This window comes from Macaca fascicularis, chromosome 14 (genome assembly GCF_037993035.2).
Source record: "Macaca fascicularis isolate 582-1 chromosome 14, T2T-MFA8v1.1".
In the NCBI taxonomy this organism is placed as follows: Eukaryota; Metazoa; Chordata; class Mammalia; order Primates; family Cercopithecidae; genus Macaca; species Macaca fascicularis.
This window is the reverse complement of record NC_088388.1, coordinates 22,172,404-22,193,847: the sequence shown is the minus strand read 5'-3', so window position 1 is coordinate 22,193,847 and position 21,444 is coordinate 22,172,404. Positions and strand designations below refer to the sequence as shown.

Genomic DNA, 21,444 nt, shown 5'->3' with positions numbered 1-21,444 from the left:
ACCCACCTTGGACTCCCAAAGTGCTGGGATTACAGGTGTGAGCCACGGTGCCCGGCTGACACTACTGTTTTTCTTAGAAGAATGTGCTACAGCAGTATTAACAGATCCTCTATTGGGTTAGAAACAGGTGCTGCATTATCATCATCAGTGATACAGAATGGTTTTTTAGAGAAAGAAATAATTTATGTTGAAGAAGCAGAGTTAATAGGAGACTGTTCGCCCAGAAAAATGTGTGTTAATTTGTAATTCAGCAACAAGTTCATAGAAACATAGTGTCCGTAAACTAGATAGGTGCATGTATTTTTCTGGTTGTCTTTAAAGCTGTGAAATTTCAATAATGTGTAAGAGAAAAAGTGATATGTAAATACCATCATGGGTGGGGAGGGGTTATATTTAGGTGGTTAATATTAGGCAAGCCAATGAGTAATAATTAGCAAATTATTACCATGGCCCTCTGTGCACTTGAAGGCTCTCTGGTGGAGTCAAGGATAAATCTGTCTCTGTGGCATTTGTCAGAACGCAGATTTTCAGTGAGGGCTCTGTTAAATAAACCATCAGTGTCTGGGAGGGGGAGGGAAAGCAGACTGAGAGATGCAGCAGTAACACATATAGAAATGAAGTCCAAATTCGGGTGCTTATATGGCGATATTCCAGTTTCTCTGGATCATCATAGACACATATAGAATGTTCGTGCTAAATGGGACCTTGGAGATTGTCTGGTACAACCCCCTCATTTTACATTTTACTTTTCTGTGAGAATAGAGTTTGGTGAAGTCTGGCCAGGATTTCAGTACAGTGAAATCAGGGAAGTTTGTGGTGTGTTTAAAGAGAGATTTCATGTTAGGATGAAGGGAGAGTGGACGTTCCTTCAGTTTTAGAGTGATGTCCAGGTAGGAAAGTAGAGTGGGTAAGGCAGTGAATTTTCCCAAATTAATTAAAAGAGAAAGGGGGAGAAAGGGCAAAGAGAGAATCTAATTTTATGCTAAACAGTTTTTGATTGGATTTGTAGCTAATGTTTAAAAGTTGATGAAAAAGAAAACTCTTATTATTTCTAGGAACTTGGTTTTCTTAAAGGAAGTTTGGGGGAGAGCTTAGCAGCACTGATGGTTTCAGCAAATGAAGGATCTATTTGCATCTAGTGTTGAACCTAGTAAGCAGTTTATGTTAATCCCTTACTCTTTAAGATTAATATATCTTGGTGTTTTAAATAATTACTTTTAACTAAGTTTATGCCTAATGCTTTCTTTTAAATAACAGTGTGTCTCAATAGGAACTAATGAGTCAGATTAATTTGGCATGGAATTCTGAGCAGGGGAGGGACTGAAGTCCTCTTTCAGAACACTAAAAATGCTTTGCTATATTCCTTGACAGTTTCCCGAGACAGGGTTGGGTTGGAGGGAGTCTTTCCGAAGATTTAAGGGCTCCCCACTGTGCGAGCTCCCCAGTTCCAATAGTGTCAGGTCTGAATGAGGACACTTGTGAAAGTCCATATCTCTAGTGTGTCTGTTTACATGGAGAAAAATAAGCCAACAGCCCCAAGGGTGAATCAAAAATAAGATTTTTATGACTCTGTACCCACTTGTGTTTTATTTTTTATAAAAAGCATTGTTTACCTACCACGTCTTTAAGTACTTCAGAAAGAGGCTTTGAGTTTGCCATTGTTTTTAATTTAAAAAGGAAAACATTGCACTTATTTCTCATCTGCACTTTTGTAAGGCGTGGAGATATTAGAGGCTCTCCATATTGGACGCCTCAACCTTGCCTAACAGCACAGCCCGCCCGCCTTGCTGGGAGAAAGGCTTCCGGAAAATGAGTAGAGCCGAGGGCTGAATACCATCTTAGTTTAGGTCATTCTTCTTTTTGCCTTTTGGTTCTGCTTCCCCTGGCTGCTCCCACTTCAGCATCTGCTTGTTGTGCTGGGTAATGGAATCAAGTTAGAGATGAAGAAACTGAGGCACAGCCTAGTTACAGCCCCTCAAGAGCACAGACAAGGCAAAATGAGAGGGAGCACTCAAGCCTTTAGTCTGGGCGGAGAGAGTAGGTCCTGCTGCTTCTGCCCTAGAAATTGCTTGGGCTTGTGATTTGACATCTCTTCTATCCATAGAAGAAACCTCTGCTTAGTACTTGCAAACTTGTACCACAAAGGTTACATCCTTCGGGGGAAAAAACGAAAAAACAGAAAGAAACAAACAAACAAAAAAACCAGCTTAGGAAACCAAAGGTTGCCAAGAATGGCATAAGGGAAAGCAATTTTTTAGCGTCTGTGCCTGGGGATTTTATACATTCTATATTGCCGGGAAGCACCAGGGTCAGTTCTGAGCAAGACACTTTTTGTGAAACGAGGGGTGGTGTCTGCAGTTGGCATTCTTTCTTGTGGTTCTCACTCAGCTGTGCTCTCCAACTTTATTCACCTGTATGAGAACCCTAAGCAGGATGCCCTGGTGAAGAACAAGAAATTTGCAGGGTCTCGTAAATTGCAAGTCCACAAGTACGTAGTAGGGAGTGAAAATTGGTTATGTTTGGAGTATGGAGAGATAAGCTTAACTAAATTGTGAGTAAACATGAAAACATAAAAATAAAATCAGAATATGCCCTCAAATGCTGGGGAGAAGAATGTTAGGCAAATTTTATTGGTCTGTTAAAAAAAAAAAAAAAAAGCTAAGTGGGGAATGGTGGAATCATAGATGAAATAAGTAGAAAACTGGTATAGGAAAAACACTGTGGGTGGGGTGGGGGGGAAGCAGCATAATTAATTCTCATTTCCCCCTCTAGAGTTTGAAGTAGTAGATCCTTATGGGAAATGAAGGGAATATGTAAGAAATTGGAAAATTTTCTAAGCAGAAAATAATTTTTCTTTGGAGAGGAGGCATGTGAGTTCATGAATGTAAACCTGCATTAAAATGGAGAGAAAATTGTGGGCAGAAAGAGGGAGAAGGAGAAGCAGTATAATTGTTTTTAAAAATTCAGCCTAAATTGAGTACTTAGTATTTCCATCTGAGAGTATGCAGGGTTTTAAATATCTCTGTTCGAGGAAATTGATTTGAAGATAGAAAGGCCTTTCGAAAGTTAGAAATTCTAGGGTTTAGATTTTTTTCTTTCATATGTTTATTTGAAGCTTAGACTATAGAAACTATATATAAAATAAGAATTGTTATGTATTAGGAAATATTTTAGGAAATATTTTAAAATAGATAAGGCTAGTTAATTACTTAAATATATTGAAAGTATTAAAACTATTGAGTCATTAATAAGACCCCCAAAATGTGTCAGTGGCAGGGTAAAATGCAGAAAAACTAAGTATATCAGAAACTACTATCTGTGATAAAATTCAAAATGGGGTTTTTAATTGAAGCATTAACTTAATTTAATTATATTTCAGACTTGCTACCTAAAATTAGGACACAAAAAATACAAATATCTATATGCCCATCATGATTTTTTACAGAATAGAAGTAATCATAATCATTTACTTGTTTTTTTTATTTCTATAGGAAAATAGCAAAAATTTCATCTCCTGAAGAAATTTGAAGAGTTTTTTGGAGATTCTTTTAAAGGCGAAATTTTTCTTCTTTAGGTAAGAAAACGTTTTCTATTGTTTATCCATGGGTTGAAAAGAGCATTTCAACTAGACGAAAGAAGTATCATGTACTGAAACTTTGCTTATCTTAACTGATGTAAAACGTCATGAAGATGATAGAAAGCAGGACTTTTAATTTAAATAAAACAAAAGTAGTTAGAAATTTTTCATTTAAAAAAGATTAATTTGTTGGGGAAAAAATGAGACAGACCCTTTTTTTGCACTTTCTCATAGACCGAATAAGAGGATTCCCATGAGTCATCTTTTAAAAATATTTAAGACATAACCAAATTAAAATAAAAGTTGTGATTCTGGCACAGAGTTTTAAAAAATATTTACCAAATCAAAAACAAGAGAATTTTCAGACATTTAAAATATTCCTAAACATAGATGTAAACTAATGTGATAAAGAAACTATTTTGATAAATTTGAAAGACTGGTCATTGTTTTAAAAGCAGGCCCATGAATTAAAGTTAATTAAGATTTGTGCAGTAACAGGGAAGCATAAACTTTGGTATATACTCATATGCTGGGAAAATACTGTTTTGTAGGGTCAGAATGCAAATATAAATAATTTGTTTAATCAGGCAAGAACCTGTACTTTGTGTGTGAACTCTTTTCAGTGTTTGGTAATTGTGTTATGTTGATAACATATGAAAAGGAGACAGACTAACTTTTTAAGCCTATTAGAATATTTGCAACTCATTCTATTTTTGGCAATAATTCTATTAGTGCAGTTTATTTCCATGAACAGTATAAAATACATATGTGAAAATCAGATTTTTGAAAGCAGATTAAAAGTGCAATTAAATTGTCCAAACATTTTAAATACTTTGAAGTATTTTATGAAATTAATAGAACAAAACAAGTAGTTTCAGAAATTATAGAATCTGTTGTAAATATGCAAATTCGCACATTCTAGCTTTGTCACCAATGCCACATTTGGGAAAAGAAATACATTGCAATGTTTGTCTTCTATTAACATATATATATTCTTAAAAGTATACAAAATTTTTCCTAATTTTAAACATATTAATACTGTTACATATAAATATTTTTTAAATCTTAGTATAAAGTTTAGGGTTTTAAAAAAAAATACGTTAAAAATTCATGTGGTGAAATAGAATCTAAAAACTTGAGGGAAAATACTAAAATTTTTGGTATAAATTTGAAGAGTTAATTTCTAGAATAAATTTGTTTTCTTCTTATAAAGACATTTACATCAATATTAAGTATATAGATTAAGACCCACTTAAATTACTTAATTAAAACATACTAAACTTCTAAGTTATTTTTAAAAGAATGATATGGGTAAACTGAAAAGATTATAAAATTATTTCCAATGTAATCTTTACGTAAAGCCTTTTAATATATCAATTTTTACCTCTTATATTTTGAACCATTAAAAGAAAAAAAAATGACTAATCTCCTAATGGAAAATATAATCTTATAGTACTGAGAAGAGAGTTGTAAGCACGTAATAAATATATGAGATCAGTTTCATTTCTGACTCGTTTTCGAGCCTTTCTTATGAATCATCATATATTTTAACATCAGGAGAATAATATATAAAATATGCTTTAAAATATTATAGCCTGGCAGCTATTTAAAAAAACAGGGAAAAAAATAGAGCTTTGCCTAGCAAAATACTAACTAAAGAGTTAGGTGAGAACTAGAAATGTACAGATGCTAAACTAGTATAATAAACTAAAATTCCAAATATATATGAATATATAATTTTTTATATCTTGGTATATAGCATTTGTCTTGTTTAGGAAACTACATATTGTACAGGAGTGAAGACGTAAATGATGAAGTATTTTCTCATCATAGTTTACTAGATAAAAAATTTACTAATAAGCTAAATGTAATAGTAAGGGGCACATTTAAAATATAATTTTGTAGAGTTTTACTGAATACGTATCTTTCCAACAAGGCTTTAGGTTTTTGCGTGTGTATTAGGATTTCTGAGTTTTGTGATTTGAAATTCATGATACATTTTGACTGCCCTTTCAAATGGCAAATTGTTTCTGTGGAAAAATCAGACATTATGTACATTTCATTTTATATTTGGGTGTGAGAAAAATAGCAGATAATTTGGGAGAATTCTAGTTGTTGCCTTAGTGCATGCATCAAATAGTAAACAATTATTTTTTTCTCTCAGTTATACGTCTGGGCATGTTACAGTTTGTACTGTATGTACAAACAGGATATTGAACTTATACTGATGACACAGTGATCTCTAAACGTGATTGTTAATCTTTACTGAAATTATGGGCAAAGTATTTCAAAAAATGCGTTTTTAAACTCTTATTTTTAATTAAAATGAGAAAAACTTTGAAGGAGTTCATTTATGAATAAAATATGTAATTGTGCAGTCGCCTGAAAGAATGAACTCTTAGTTTATTTTTCAAATTTTATTAAAATGTTTCTTTACCTGCTGCTTGTTGGCATTTTAAAATTAAAAAGTAACAAAGCAGCATTATTATATTTCTGATTATCTATCAATAGAGTGAAAGGGAAACCAAAGTATATAGACACAACCCAGGTTTTCCCCTAAAAAAAAAAAACTAACTTCAAATTGAAAAAATATATTGCCCATATTTGATATTTCTTATTAGGACTTACTTGGAGTCGCATAATTTTTTTAAGACAATATATTGGAAGAAATTTGTCTTATAAAATGGAGAGATGTAGAACATTGTGGGCAGTTGTAGGATAGTCTCTCTCTTGTTGCTTCCCAGAAGTTAGAAAACAGATTTTAAATTAATAGTGTTGAGTACACGCATCTCTGGAGTATAATAATTTAGAAAAATGTTGGAAAATGATGAAGGCGAAGGGGAAGATTAATTGAAGTTAAGTGTCCCCTTTTCAAATGGGAAGCATTTGACACTATGAGGAGTGCTCTGGAGATTAACAAATGCTTCTCTGTCAGGGATAATTTTCTGGGCAGTTGAGGTTGTTTGTGTGATAAGGGAAGGCGGCCAGATAGCATAACTGTAGGTGTTTGAGAAAATTTCCGAAGTTACTTTCAGATTGAAAGGGTGAAAGTAGGTGCAACAATTGGCTGTGGGGAGGGGAAAGCGTGCAGGGCTCGCCAGCCCGGCGCCACTACAGGGTTAACCGCGGCGCCGCCCGGTGCACACTGGGAGTTGTAGGCCGCGGGCATTGTGGGAGTTGTCGTAAAAGCCTGCTTTTTTTGCCGTGATGGCCGTCTCCGAAGCAGGGAGTTGAGGGTTTCTGCCTTTCGGAGGGTTTGGGGGGGCTGTCGGTCCCGTTAGAAGGCCACCAACAGCCCCCCAGGTTGCCAAGGGTCTGTTAGTTGTGTTCCTGGAAGGTGGGCGAGCAGCCTGACGGGTTAACATTGGGATTTGCCGTCGTTACAGCGTCAAGGGGCCTGTAGCGGCTACAGGGTCGGTGAAGGGTCCCAGCCGGCCGGACCTTGGTCGTCTGGCATTCTGCCTTTGAAATAGCGGGGTGGCCAGCGCCTAGGCATATGAGGGTGTGCTTTCTGTGTTGTGATTTGTAGCTTGCACCCTTCACTGTTCTTAGAGCATTTGGCTCTGTCCATATGGCTGTTGGTACTCCTGGCCCAATTTGGGGTTGGACTGGGCTCTTTTTCTTGGGTCTGGTGGGACTTAAGCAAGAACTGGTATTTTGTAAGATGTACAGCAGTGTCCTGGGTGTTGTCTGTCTGGTTTGGGGTGTGAGCAGTTGCAGGAGTTATGAACGTGCCCATGGTCGCGTGGTTGGCTTTCCCTTGCATGTGGTGAACTTTCCCCTCATTTGCTAATGCTGAGAGGCAGTGTCAGGCAGTTCCTACTTGTGAAATGCCTTCTTATTAACTTGGATGTGTTCCTAAACCTTGGGAGCTTTGCAGTTGCTTGTAGAAAGATATGTGTGCAAAACTGAATTTAAAACGAACACCACGGTTGCAGGTACCTTTAGTTCTAGGGAGCCAGCTCGCCCAGGCTTCCCTGGTGCTGTGAAGTTGTTTGAGTTTATTTATGGAAATTAGGTTTGCTTTGAGCTGTGTTGCCTTACTCTTGGCCCAGAGTTTCTCTGCATGTTGGGACTCTGATATTTGATATTGGGTACTCTTTCAACACTTGAGGCTAAATCAAGCACTGTGTACTGATGTGTAATTTCGTGTATCAGAATCTCAGGGTAACAGATAGCCAAGCATGGCAGTACCTGTTTTATCTCTTTACACGAATTGGACCTCATTGTTTCTGCCACCATGTACTGCTCCATAAATTCCACCTTATTTCCATGGTCTGGTTGTTGTCTGTAAGTTTTGAAACCTAACTGGTCATGAAAAGCCATTTTTCGGGCGGTATTTAAAAGCTTTTTCCCACAAATAGAACTGGTATCTAAAACATTTTTTCATTCAGGTTTGGTAAGGTGGGAGATTTGAAATAAGGTACAACAGTGGTTTTGGAAATCAGCTATCAAGTCTTAGTTTTAGGGACCACCACGTGACAGAAATGATTTATAGAGAGAGTAAAACTTGTGTTCCATTTTTCTTGCTATTGTAGTGCATATAAAAACTAAATAAACCACTTTCACATATCATTAAAAAGCCCTTTGATGTTTTGCAATGAATGAGGTTTTTATAACTCCCCTATTGTCTGGGTTTGCTTAGAGTATAGTAATGGGGCCGGGCATGGTGGCTCATGCCTGTAATCCCAACACTTTGGGAGGCTGAGGCCAGCGGATCACTTGAGGTCAGGAGTTTGAGACCAGCCTGGCCAACATGGTGAAACCCCGTCTCTACTAAAAATACAAAAAGTTTAGCTGGGTGTGGTGGCGCATGCCTGTCATCCCAGCTACTCGAGAGGCTGAGGTGGGAGAATCGCTTGAACCCAGGAGGTGGAGATTGCAGTGAACCGAGATTGTGTCACTGCACTCCAACCTGGGTGACAGAGTGAGACCCTGTCTCAAAAAAAAAAAAAAAAAAAAAAAATTGCTGGGTGTTGTGGCAGGTTCCTGTAGTCCAGCTACGCTGGAGGCTGAGGCAGGAAAATCGCTTGAACCTGGGAGGTGGAGTCGGCAGTGAGCCAAGATCACTTCACTGTACCCCACCCCTCCAACCTGGGCAACAGAGTGAGACTGCATCTCAAAAAATATATGTATAGTAATGGTAGAGAAAGCAGCAAAGCCGGCTGGGTTTGTACATGTGATTCTGTTGAAACTGATTGCAGGTATGGATAGGCTAATATTGTTGGTTTGCTAGTCAGGTCTCAGGAAGGTATTTCCTTCCCTCTAACCTGACCTAAATGTGTCTTAGAATATTAACTAACTTGGCAATTGAAAAAAAAGTTTGAGAAATTTATTTTTAAATGATCCATATTGTCCATATTTGTTACTGTTTGTTGATGTGGTCAAATACTATTGTTCTGTGAATTGGTTTTGTATCTTAGGAAGACTGGATGGCTAGACTTTGTAGATGTGTAGAATCATTAAGAATGAACCACAACCACAGTGCCCATTTGCCTTGAAAGAAGATACATGAATTTTTAATTGCCAAGTTACCTCTAGCTTGAGTTAAACAGAACAAATACTTCATTAGAAGGTGCTTTGCATGGACTTTGAGAGTGGAAAGGTACATACTTTGTTGAGTTTAGAGGTAAACTCATCTCTGCATTTGCATAGAGCCCATCCAGACATTTGCAAGTAGTCACATCTCTACAAAGTGGTGAGGTTTTTGTGTCTAAGAACTTTGGTATTTAATCCTTTATTTGGTACTCTGCTTCCCATCCTTATCCCTCCAGTTCTGTTGGTGGTATGAAATGTTTTGTGTAATACACAAAGGCAACAGATGTTTCAGAAAAAAAAACATGGTAGAATCGACTTACGTTTTCTGGAGAACATGATTCATAAGGTTGTGTTTACCTATTTGATAGATACGTCAAAAGATACATCTTTTTGAAGCCCAGGCTTTGCACAGTTTCAACGAAACTGTTTTCAATGAGATATAACACCAAAGGGTAACTTTCTTGACTAAGATGTTATGAAAGCCTTTAATTCTTGTGTTCATTCAAAAAAGAAATGGAAACTTATTTCCAAATAATAGGACTTGGAACATGACCAAAAAAAAATTTTCACTTTAGTCAGTAGCCAAAATTTGGAGATGCCAAGAAGGCAACAGAGTATATCTGTTTGGGACCTTTACTCAGGTTCTTTCTAATCTCTTGTTTTCCGCATAGAACTATTCACATTGCTGAAAGTAAGCAATTCTTTATTTTTTCAGAGACAGGGTCTCACTCTGTCACCCAGGCTGGAGTGCAGTGGTGTGATCATAGCTCACTGTAACCTCAAACTCCCAGGCTCAAGCTATCCTCCTGCCTCAGCCTCCTGAGTTGCTAGAACTACAGGCATGCACCACCACACTTTGCTAAATTTTTTTTTTTTTTTTTTTTTTTTGAGACAGTTTCTCACTGTATTGTCCAGGCTGGTGTCAAACTTCTTGCCTCAAGTAATCCTCCTGCCTCCCAAAGGGCTGAGATGACAGGCATGAGCCACCACACATGACCCTAAGCAGTTCTTATTAATGCATTTCTGCATTTGTGAACATTTGTAAGGGTAAAACTGCATATAAAACAACAAAATCACCCATTCCGAATTTGATCTTGATTTTTCATTAATATTATTTGAAAAGGAAGAATTGTTGATTGTAGTTCGTACACTTAAATTTGGTACGTTTAGTTTTAGATTCCAGTACTCTTAAACATGGAGTGTATTTCCACCCCTCACCCTGACAGTATAGTAAGGTTTCTGAGAGAAAGAGGAATGGTATTTTTAAAACTTCTGTGCTTATTAATGATAAATTTTATTTTTTGATTCTTCCTACATGTATTTCCAGGACAGAATATATTATCTCTGCCCTGCTGGGCCCTGTGTTTTTGAAGTCAGAGTATTGGATGATTTTTATGGGCAGGACAGAGCAAACCAACACTTACTTCAAAATACCTAAGGTAGATTGAAAGATATTCATTTCCATTAAAAATAAAGCAAGATCATATGCATATGTCCTACCAGTTAAAGGATTCTGTATCTTAAAGCCTCAAAAAAAAAATCATAAATGATCATTTTGCTTTGTCCTTTGCCTTCCTTATTTTTCTTTTTGTTCAGTTTTCTCTCTCAGTGTGCCTTTGTAGGGTTCCAAAATTTAAATGACATTTTTGTTTATTTTGGACTATTTTTCAAATTATTTGCTTCAACTTAAAACCATTTTCACCTAAATTATTCATAATAACATGATTTTAATAAGTCATTGTCATATTACATTTTTATAATTAAAATGTTATAAATATTGAATTTCTTTTTTGGGAAAAAATGAGCTAGTTACTTAGACCAGATTCACAAAGTTCCAGAATTTGGCCTGCAAAAAAATCCAGGGATGTATAGCTGTAACTTCTTTTTCTGTTATTAACAGTCTTTTTTTTTTTTTTTTTTTTTTTTTTTGGCCGGGCGCGGTGGCTCAAGCCTGTAATCCCAGCACTTTGGGAGGCCGAGGCGGGCGGATCACAAGGTCAGGAGATCGAGACCACAGTGAAACCCCGTCTCTACTAAAAATACAAAAAATTAGCCGGGCGCGGTGGCGGGCGCCTGTAGTCCCAGCTACTCAGGAGGCTGAGGCAGGAGAATGGCGGGAACCCGGGAGGCGGAGCTTGCAGTGAGCCGAGATCGCGCCACTGCACTCCAGCCTGGGCAACAGCGTGAGACTCCGTCTCAAAAAAAAAAAAAAAAACAGTCTTTAGACAATGAAGAGAGATGCATGATTTGGCCGTTTCAGCAGGAACCTGAAAAGCACTTCTTGCCCAACACTAAATATAATGTGAAAATTGTATTAGGACAGTATAGGGAGAAATCCTTGAATTCACATAAAAGAATTGAAGAAAGCAGTTCTATATATGTTTACCAATCTGAAAATTTTTTTTTTTTTTTTTTTTTTTTTTTTTTTTTTTTTTTTAGTAAACCACTTTCTTGTTTTCTTAACTCAGAAATAAATTTATGTGTCTGGATTTGAAATTGTTTTTATGGTTTTTTGTTTTGAGACAGAGTCTCACTCTTACCCAGGCTGGAGTGCAGTGGTGTGATTGATCTTGGCTCACTGCAACCTCCACCTCCTGGGTTCAGGTGATTCTTCTGCCTCAGCCTCCCGAGTAGCTGGGATTACAGGTGCCCGCCACCATGCCTAGCTAATTTTTGTATTTTTAGTAGAGACAGGGTTTCGCTATGTTGGCCAGGCTGGTCTTGAACTTCAGACCTCAGGCGTTCTGCTTGCCTCAGCCTGCCAACGTGCTGGGATCACAGGCTTGAGCCACTGCACCTGACCTGAAATTGTTTTTAAGGAGAATTCATTTTTGGTAGGGAGAGCCATATGTTTTCAATAAAGTTGTAGTAAAAGAGTAGCCAACTTGTGTCTTTTTTTTTGAATTGTTAACCAAAGGTATTGATTATATGTAGTTTATAAGGGGGAAAAAGGGCCCATTGTAGTAGAGGGTTAAAATGAAGACAGTGATTTTTAGCTTTTCTGTGCCATTTGCTATAATTACTTTCTGATAGAATTTGAATTTGTAATATAATGGAGTTAATTTTAAAATATCTGTGATATGGCTTTATATATATCATATTAATTTTTTTACACACATAGGATTCTGTAATTGTTTCATCCTAACAGATTTTTAAAAGGAAGTATATAAAGTAAATGAAACATACTCTTATTATATTCTTCTACTTGAGGTAGAAGAATTCTAAATTAAGACTTGGAAAAAACAATTTTTATAGGTGCAGAAGATTTGAGGTATGTACTATAGTTTTATACATCAATAGAAAAAAATGGAAGGGCACAGCCATGACTGGGTAATTCACAAAAGAAAAAATAAAAATGTCAATAAATAATGTGGCAGACTGTTTGCCAAAGGTGGCCACAACTGTATCTCCCAGTTCTATGTATTCTTCTCTATTGTGACAATGTCGCTTTGTCATCAGAGGGTGGAGTCTTTTCACTTTCTTGAATCTGAGTGGGTCCTTTGACTGTTTTGACCAAGAATATGTGGTAGAAGGAAGTTCCGGTTCCAGGTGTTGCTCTTATTTCACCTGACAAGTTTGGTTTCCTGCCTCTTGGAAGCCGACCACTATGTAAGAAATGTGATAACCCTGAAATCACTATGTTGTGAGAAACCCAAAGGCAAGTGAAGAAGCCCTGGAGGATGTGACATCAAGTGTAGAGGCAAAAGAGCACCAAGGAAGAGGCCAAAGAACACTAAGTGAAGAAGCCATTTCAAAAATGTATCCTCCAACCCCAGCTGCCCTAGTTGTTATGTAAATCAGATAAATTGCCCATTGGTGCCCTTCCCAATTTCTGCCCCATAAAATCATGAGCCAAATAAAATGGTTTGTTTTAAGCTTCTAAGGTTGTGGGTGGTTTGTTGTGCCTTGACAGGTAACAGGAACAAATACTGGGGGAAAATTTTTGTTTGATAATGGATACAATTTGCTTGTCTAAATCTGGTAAGGAATTAGTATCTATGATAGATAAAGAGTTTTGTTTGTTTTTCAAAGGAAAATAAAACAAACACAGCCAGGTGCGGTGGCTCAAGCCTGTAATCCCAGCACTTTGGGAGGCCGAGGCAGGTGGATCACGAGGTCAGGAGATCGAGACCATCGTGGCTAACGCGGTGAAACAGCGTCTCTACTAAAAATACAAAGAAATTAGCCGGGCGTGGTGGCGGGCGCCTGTAGTCCCAGCTACTCCGGAGGCTGAGGCAGGAGAATGGCGTGAACCAGGGAGGCCGAGCTTGCAGTGAGCCGAGATCACGCCACTGCATTCCAGCCTGGGCGACAGAGCGAGACTCTGTCTCAAAAAAAAAAAAAAAAAAAAGAAAAGAAAAGAAAACAAACACAAGAGTCCTAATAGAAAAATGCCAAGATTATGAACAGGCGTTATTTCAAAGAGGAAATCCAATAGGCTAACAACATGAAAAGATATGCTCAAACTCAGTAATTACAGGAATTCAGATTAAAGCAACAGCAAAGTATCTCTTTATCCCTAGTAGACTAAGAAAAATGAGAAAGATGGATGATGCCAAGTATTGGTGGGGATGGGGGTTAGGAACCCTCATACACTGCTGGTGAGAATATAGAGTAGTGGAGCTGTTCTAGAGAGCAGCCTGGCAGAATTTAGTTAAATGAATATAGATCTTAAATTGTTTCTGGGTATATGGCCTCAAGTCTTACAATGGCCTCTAAAGGAAGAAATGTGAGGTTGTTCATCACATTGTTTTTGATGGCAGAGTCTTAGATCCAACCTGAGGTTCTTCATCACTGGAGGAATACATAAGTAAAATATGATGGATGCACACATGTAGTACAGTAGTCCCCACTTATTCACAGTCTCAATTTTTGCTGTTTCAGCTTGTGGCCAACGGCAGTTTGAAAATATTAAATGGAAAATTCTGGAAAAAACATTTAATAAGCTTTATATTTTGTACCATTCTGAGTCATGTGAAGAAACCTTGTACTTGTCCATTAGTTACTTAGTAGCTATCTCAGTTGGATTGAAAAAACAGGATCTATAGGGTTCAGCACTATCCTTGTTTCAGACATGCACTGAGGGTCTTGGAATGTATCCCATAGGGGAGAATAATATACCATGCATCAGATAGAAGCAAAAGACTACATATATCTACCACGCATAATGTTTGAGAAGTACAGTGTTTCATGAAATAAAAAGTGGAATCTAGAAATGTTCAAAAAGGTATGTAAAACACACTGGAATGAATACCTAAAGGGCAAGGTAATGTTGCCCATGAAAGAAGAAAGGGAGAGGATAGTGGAGAGTGAGTTAAAAGAAACTAAATAAATTGAGAAGCCAATGATGATAATGTGCTGTGAACCAAGACATATTAATCATACTTTCTGGGCTGGAGGTCAAACAATACTCCCTCACTCCAAGAAGAGAAGATGATAATTCTCAAAGTAAACTGAAAAAATAGAACCATTTTTTCAGTCTGCCTCACTTGGAACAAATTTTTAAATGAGATCAGTTATAGACAGAAGTATGGTCAAACAGGCAACCTCATATTTTGTTGGATATGTAAATTGGTATGACCATTATAAAGTACAGTTGTTCATCAAAATCCTTTAAAATGCTCATATCCTAGCAATAAACATTTGTAAATTGAAGTTAAAAAAAAAATCCATTGATTGAGACAGAGTCTCGCTCGGTCACCCCAGGCTGGAGTGTAGTGGCTCAATCTCAGCTCCCTGCAACCTCTGCCTCCTAGGTTCAAGTGATTCTCGTGCCTTGGCCTCCCGAGTAGCTGGTATTACAGGTGCACACCACCACACCCAGTTACTTTTTACTTTTAGTAGAGATGGAGTTTCACCACGTTGGCCAGGCTGGTCTCGAACTCCTGACCTCAAGTGACCTGCCTGGTCAGCCTCCCCAAGTGCTGGGATTACAGGCATGAGCTACTGTGCTCAGCGATGAAACCATTTAAATAGCACCAGAAAACATGAAATACCTAGGGATACATACAACAAATTATGTGTAAGACCTGAACACTGAAACTACAAAACATTGCTGAGAAATTAAAGAATACATAAGTAGTGAGAAAGATACCATGTTCGTGGATTGGAAGACTCAATGTTGTTAAAATTTCAACTCTTCAAATTGATCTATAGACTCAAAGCAATCCCAATCAAAATACCAGGTAGCTTTTTTAAAAAATACAAAACTTAAGTGACTGATCCTAAAATATATATGGAAATGCAAGGGCTCTAGGGTAGCCAAGACAAGAAAGTTGGAGGACTTAACATTTCCTGGTTTTACGACTTTAAAACCACAGTAATCAAGACAGTGTGATTTTGATTATATAAATAATCAAATTTATAAATTTATGCTTTGTAAAACAATAGGTGTGGAAACACGAACTTTTTCTTGTGGTCTCACATCACACAATAATCAACACAGAGAAGACGTCTGTTATCAAATGTGTGGAGATTTTTCCCCTACACACCAAACAAGCAAGCAATTCTGCAGTAGGCACCAGCTGGGTGTCCTCCAATTCAATTCCGACACTATCTACCTGGAGATAGCCTCAGATTGAGGGCTCAGTCCCACAAGACTGCCATCACCCTTCAGATGCCAGTTGCAAGTCTGGGTCTCCAGAATATCTGACCAACCACGTTCAAGATAGGGTTCCCACGAACCCCTGTTTGGGTTCAATTAATTTGCTAGCATGGCTCACAGAACATGTATGCTGGTTTAAAGGATATTACCAAAAAAAAAAAAAAAAAAAAAGACATGAAGAGATACATGGGCGCGGTATGGAGGAAGGGATGAAGAGCTTCTATGCTCTCCCCAGGCACACACCCTTCAGGAATCTTCATATATTCAGATATCTGGAAGCTCTCCGCACTCTGTCCTCTTGTGACTTCTATGGAGAATTCATTGGATAGGCACAATGAGGACTGTGTGGAAATATGAATGGATAAAAAGAGTATGATCTAATATTAATAAGATCATACTATTCATTACTATTACTGAATGAGGAAACCCAGTAACGCTGGTCTGTTCAGATTCTTGGGCTCTCTGGCAGCATTTTTTTTTCTTCCAGGGTATGGGGTAGCATCCTTCTGAAATGAGGGTCTTATGACCCACAATCAGAAAAGTAGGGGGAGATTAGAGTCCTGCCTTGGGCTGGTGGAAGGAGGGCAGGGGAAGGAAGGTCAGAGAGAGATTCTGTTTTCTGAAGAATCTGTTTTCTTCTGAGGCTGAAAGCATCCCAACATTATAACAAAAGACTATAACAAGGGATATGGGAGTTATGAGCCAGGAATGGTGCTGGAACAGTTGGATATCCATATGCAAAAAGATGAGTCTTGTTCTGTGCCTCATACTTTATTCAAAGATGGACTTGAAATTACTCATAAACCTAAACATAAGAACTAAAACCATAAAACTTCTAGAAGAAAATAAGAGAAAAATCGTTGAGGTCTTAGTTGATGCAAAAATTTCTTAAATAAGACATAAAAAGTAGGAAGCATAAAAGAAAATTGATAAATTAGACTTTATCAAAACTAAAAACTTTTCCTTCTCAAAATACAGTTAAGAAAATGAAAAGCAAGCTACACAAAAGGAAGAAAATATTTGCAAGACATCTGATGAAGGATTCATCTCCAGGATGTATAAGAACTCTTACAACTCAGTAATAAAACAGACAACCTAATTAAAAATATGAGCAAAACCTTTCTTATAAGTGAGCCGAAGATGGCCTGGATGTATTGGCTTCTAGGTTGTTTATTTCATCACTGCAGGCTGAGACTTATTAGTTCAAAAGTCCACCAGTGCCAAAGTCAAATTTTTTACACATCTAATTATTTTTTTTATGTCCAAACAAGATTTTCAGTGCTTTAGAACCTGCCTGCTTGGTATAACCCATGAAATCACTCCACGCCTGCTAGCCACATATAAGATAAGCCCTAGGACCCAAATCACTGCTGCTGCTGTCCTTCAATGTTCTCTGATCCAGAGACTCCCCTGCCATGCTACTGGAGTGTTATCACCAGGGCATGTAAACTCCCTCTCTGATTTTCCTCTTCTCCCAAGGAGTTCCCATACCCTCCCTCTGCTGGAGGGTAGGCCCCTCATGGTTAGCATCCAGAAAGTCTCATGCTGTGAATGGCTTCCTCTCTCATGCACCATTGTTCAAGAACCATTCAATAAAGCTTGCCGTGTGTTATTACTGCTTCGTATCCTTTTCTTTGATCAGCGCCCAAGTCCCTCAAACCCTCCACTTGATTTGAACAGATACTTCACAAAGTAAGATAAACAAATGTCCAATAAGACATTTAAACGTTTAAGCATGAAAAGATGTTCATTATCTTTACAGCAAAGATAATGCTATAAGTTATTAATTGAAGATTAATATGAATGAATTAACACTAAAGTCACATTGAGATACCACTAATATCAATGAGATGAAAAAAGACAATACTAAGTGGTGTTGAAGATGCACAGCAACTAGAGCAAACTGGTACAGCTACTTTGAAAAACAGTTTGGCAGTTTCTTATAGAATTAAATATTTATCATATAACCTGTAAGTTTGTCCATCACTATTGTTTACCCAAAGGAAATTAAAGCTCATGTTCTACACAGACTTGTATATGAATGTTCATAGCTGCTTTATCTATAACAGGCAAAAATTGGGAACAACTTAAACATTCATCAGCTGAAGAGTGAATAACAAAACAAAATACTACTCAGCAATAAAAAGGAACAGACTGGCCAGGAGGTTATCTGACTTACGCCTGTAATCCCAACACTTTGGGAGGCCGAAGCAGGTGGATTACCGGAGGTCAGGAGCTCAAGACCAGTCTGGCCAAGGTGGTGAAACCCCGTCTCTACTAAAAATACAAAAATTAGCTGGGTGTGGTGGTGCATTCCTGTAATCCCGGCTACCCCGGAGGCTGAGGCAGGAGAATTGCTTGAACCTGGGAGGCAGAGGTTGCAGTGAGCTAAGATCTTGCCACTGCACTCCAGCCTGGGCAACAGAGCAAAACTCCATCTCAAAAAAAAAAAAATAAATAAATAATAAAAAGGAACAGACTGCCAATACGCACCACAGCTTAATCTCAATGGTAGTATGCTAAGTGAGAGAAGCCAGACACAAAAGACCACGTGCTGCATGATTCCACTTATATGCATTTCTAGAAAGGCAAAACTAGAATGACAGCAGAATCAGTGGTTATGATGGGTTGGGGGTCAAAAAGGGCATTGGCCATAAGGATGCATGAAGAAACTCTTGGAGATTATGGAAGTGTTGTATATCTTGATTGTGGTGACTATACATAAAAATTGTAGATTGTATGTAAATATAATAAAGTGGACTAAGAAAGTTCTTGATAAGTGGACTAAGAAAAAAGTGTTCGTGCAATTTAACCCAGTAAGTGTATGTCTAATAACTTAATAAAAAGAGTTAGAGATGTGAGCCGGGCATAGTGGTTCACTCCTGTAATCCCAGCACTTAGGGAGGCAGAGGTGGGAGGATAGCTTGAGGCCTGTAGTTCAAGATCTGCCTAGACAACATAGTGAGACCCCATTCTCCACAAAAAGGGGGAAAGGAATCAGAGATGTGTATAAAACTTACATACAAGGATGTTCACTTCAGCATTATTTATAATAGCTAAATACTTAACCCAAATGCCCAGAAAAAGGACATTATTTAAATATGATATATTCATGCACAAAATATATCAAGCCATTAAAAGTTATATTGAAATTATGATTTGGAAAAATGTTCACTACTTTAAATAGAAAGGTAGAATATAATATAGTATACACTCTAGCTTTTGTTTTTATTTTTAAACTGGCAGTTGAAAGAACAAAAATAATTCACTATCTTATTAATAAATGAGGGTTAAGTGGGATTTTTGTGACACGTAAATAAAATCTGAATATCTGGTATCTCAATTTATACTTTTCTTCTTGTGGGAAATGGCTGAAATTAAAATTTTGGCCTGGGCATAGTGGTGCATGCCTGTAATCCTAGCAGTTTGGGAGGCCAACGTGGAAGGATCGCCTGAGACCAGGAGTTCCAGACTGCAGTGTGCTATGATCGCGCCACTGCACCCTAGCCTGAGTTTGTTTGTTTATTTATTTATTTATTTATTTATTTATTTATTTATTTATTTATTTATTTATTTTGAGACGGAGTCTCGCTCTCAGTCGCCCAGGCTGGAGTGCAGTGGCCGGATCTCAGCTCACTGCAAGCTCCGCCTCCCGAGCTTACGCCATTCTCCTGCCTCAGCCTCCGAGTAGCTGGGATTACAGGCGCCCGCCACCTCGTCCGGCTAGTTTTTTTTTTTGTATTTTTTAGTAGAAATGGGGTTTCACCGGGTTAGCCAGGATGGTCTCGATCTCCTGACCTTGTGATCTACCCGTCTCGGCCTCCCAAAGTGTTAGGATTACAGGCTTGAGCCACCGTGCCCGGCCTGAGTTTATTTTTTTAACTAGAAGTTATTGCTCCTTGCAACTAACTTTACCCTTTTCCTTCTGCCATAATAATCCATTCATTCATCTAATGAATACAGATTGGGTATCCTTTATCTGAAATGCTCGGAACCAGAAGTGTTTCAGATTTTGGAATATTTACATATACATAATGAGATATATTGGGGATGTGACCCAAATCTAAACACAAAATTCATTCAGTTTTCATATACACCTTATACCATAGCCTGAGGTTAATTTCATATAATATTTTAAATAATTTTCTGCATAAAACAAAGTTTATGTTAAGTACTAATACGTGGAATTTTCCACTTGAGGCATCATGTTGGTGCTCAAAAGTTTTGGATTTTGGAGCATTTCAGATTTTTGATTTTTGGATTAGGGATGCTCAACTTGTATTTATTAAATGTATGTGATGGCAACATGGTGAATAAGACAAACAGGTCTTTATGAAACTTAAAGTATGGTTGGGACCAGTATGTGTAAAAAACCCTATGTAGGATGGACCTTGGTGCTTTTGAGGGCTATAGAGAAGGCCCTTAATTCTTGAGTGTGGTGAGCAAGGTAGGAGGTTAGGGACCAGAGCATGATACAGTTCCTTAAGGAACACACACACACACACACACACACAATTAGTTTTCAATTGTTGCTGTTACAAATTACTGCAGATTAGTGGCTGAAAACAATTACCTTACAATTCTATAGGTTAGAACGCCAACAAGGATCTCACTGGGCTAAAGTCACTGCACTCTTTTCTGGAGGTGCTAGGAGGAAGTTCATTTCCTTGCCTTTTCCAGCTTCTAGAGGCTATGCACATTCCTGGTCTCCTGGACCCATGCTCCATCTTCAAACCAGCAATGTTGCATCTCTAATCATTCTCCCACAGTCACATCTCTCTCTTTGACCAAAGCTGGGAAAAGTTCTCCAATTTTAAGGACCTCCCCTGGGATTGATTGGATTAGGCTCACCTGGGTAGCCACCCACCTCAAAGGTCCTTAATTCAATCATATCCTTATAATATGTTCCCACACAAGGTAACATTCACAAATATGTAGACATGGATATCTTTAGGAGGTCATTATTTTGCCAAACACATATATGTAAAGATAAATATGTAATTAATTTTTAAATTTACATAGAAACTTTTCTCAAACATTTGAAATAAAATAAACACAAATACTATGCGAGAGTTTATCCCAAAACAGAGGCATAATCATTTTGGAAAGAATAGAATTAAAAGTTTTTCAATAATATATTATTATTATATATGTTTTTGAGACAGAGTCTTGCTGTGTCACCCAGGTTGGAATGCAGTGACATGATTATAGCTCAATGTGGTGTCAAACTCCTGGCTCAGATGATCCTCCCACATTGGGATGACCAGTGTGTGCCACCATGTCCAGCTAATTAAAAAAAAAAAATTTTTTTAGAGGTGGGGTCTAGCTATGTTGCCCAGGCTGATCTCAAACTCCTGGGCTCAAGCAATCCTCCATGCCTTGGCCTCCCAAAGTGTTAGAATTATAGGCATGAGCCACTACACCTGGCTGTGTATATTGTTAATATATCTCTGATGAGATATTGCCACTGATATTGAAGAGAATAAACAGAGAACCACAACTAGAGTCAACGACAGGAATAATTCTCAGAAACATGATGCTGAGTTTAAAAAAAAAAAAAAAGCAAGTTCCTGAAGACTACCCAAGTGTGTGTCGGTCTACCTGTGACTTTCCTTAGGGCTGCTGCAACAAATCACTGCAAACTAGGTGGCTTTAAAGAATAGCAATTTATTGGCCAGGCGCGGTGGCTCACGTCTGTAATCCCAGCACTTTGGGAGGCTGAGGT

The 21,444-nt window shown here is 37.8% G+C and overlaps 1 protein-coding gene across 5 annotated transcripts in view; it reads left to right on the top strand.

Moving 5' to 3' along the window:
- HSD17B12 (hydroxysteroid 17-beta dehydrogenase 12) overlaps window positions 1-21,444 on the top strand; it is a 278,867-nt gene that overhangs the window by 80,791 nt on the left and 176,632 nt on the right. For all 5 annotated transcript variants that reach the window (XM_074013910.1, XM_074013912.1, XM_074013909.1 and 2 more), the window contains one exon: window positions 3,492-3,574. The gene's annotated coding sequence lies outside the window, so the exon portion shown is untranslated. The remainder of the gene's footprint in view (window positions 1-3,491; window positions 3,575-21,444) is intronic.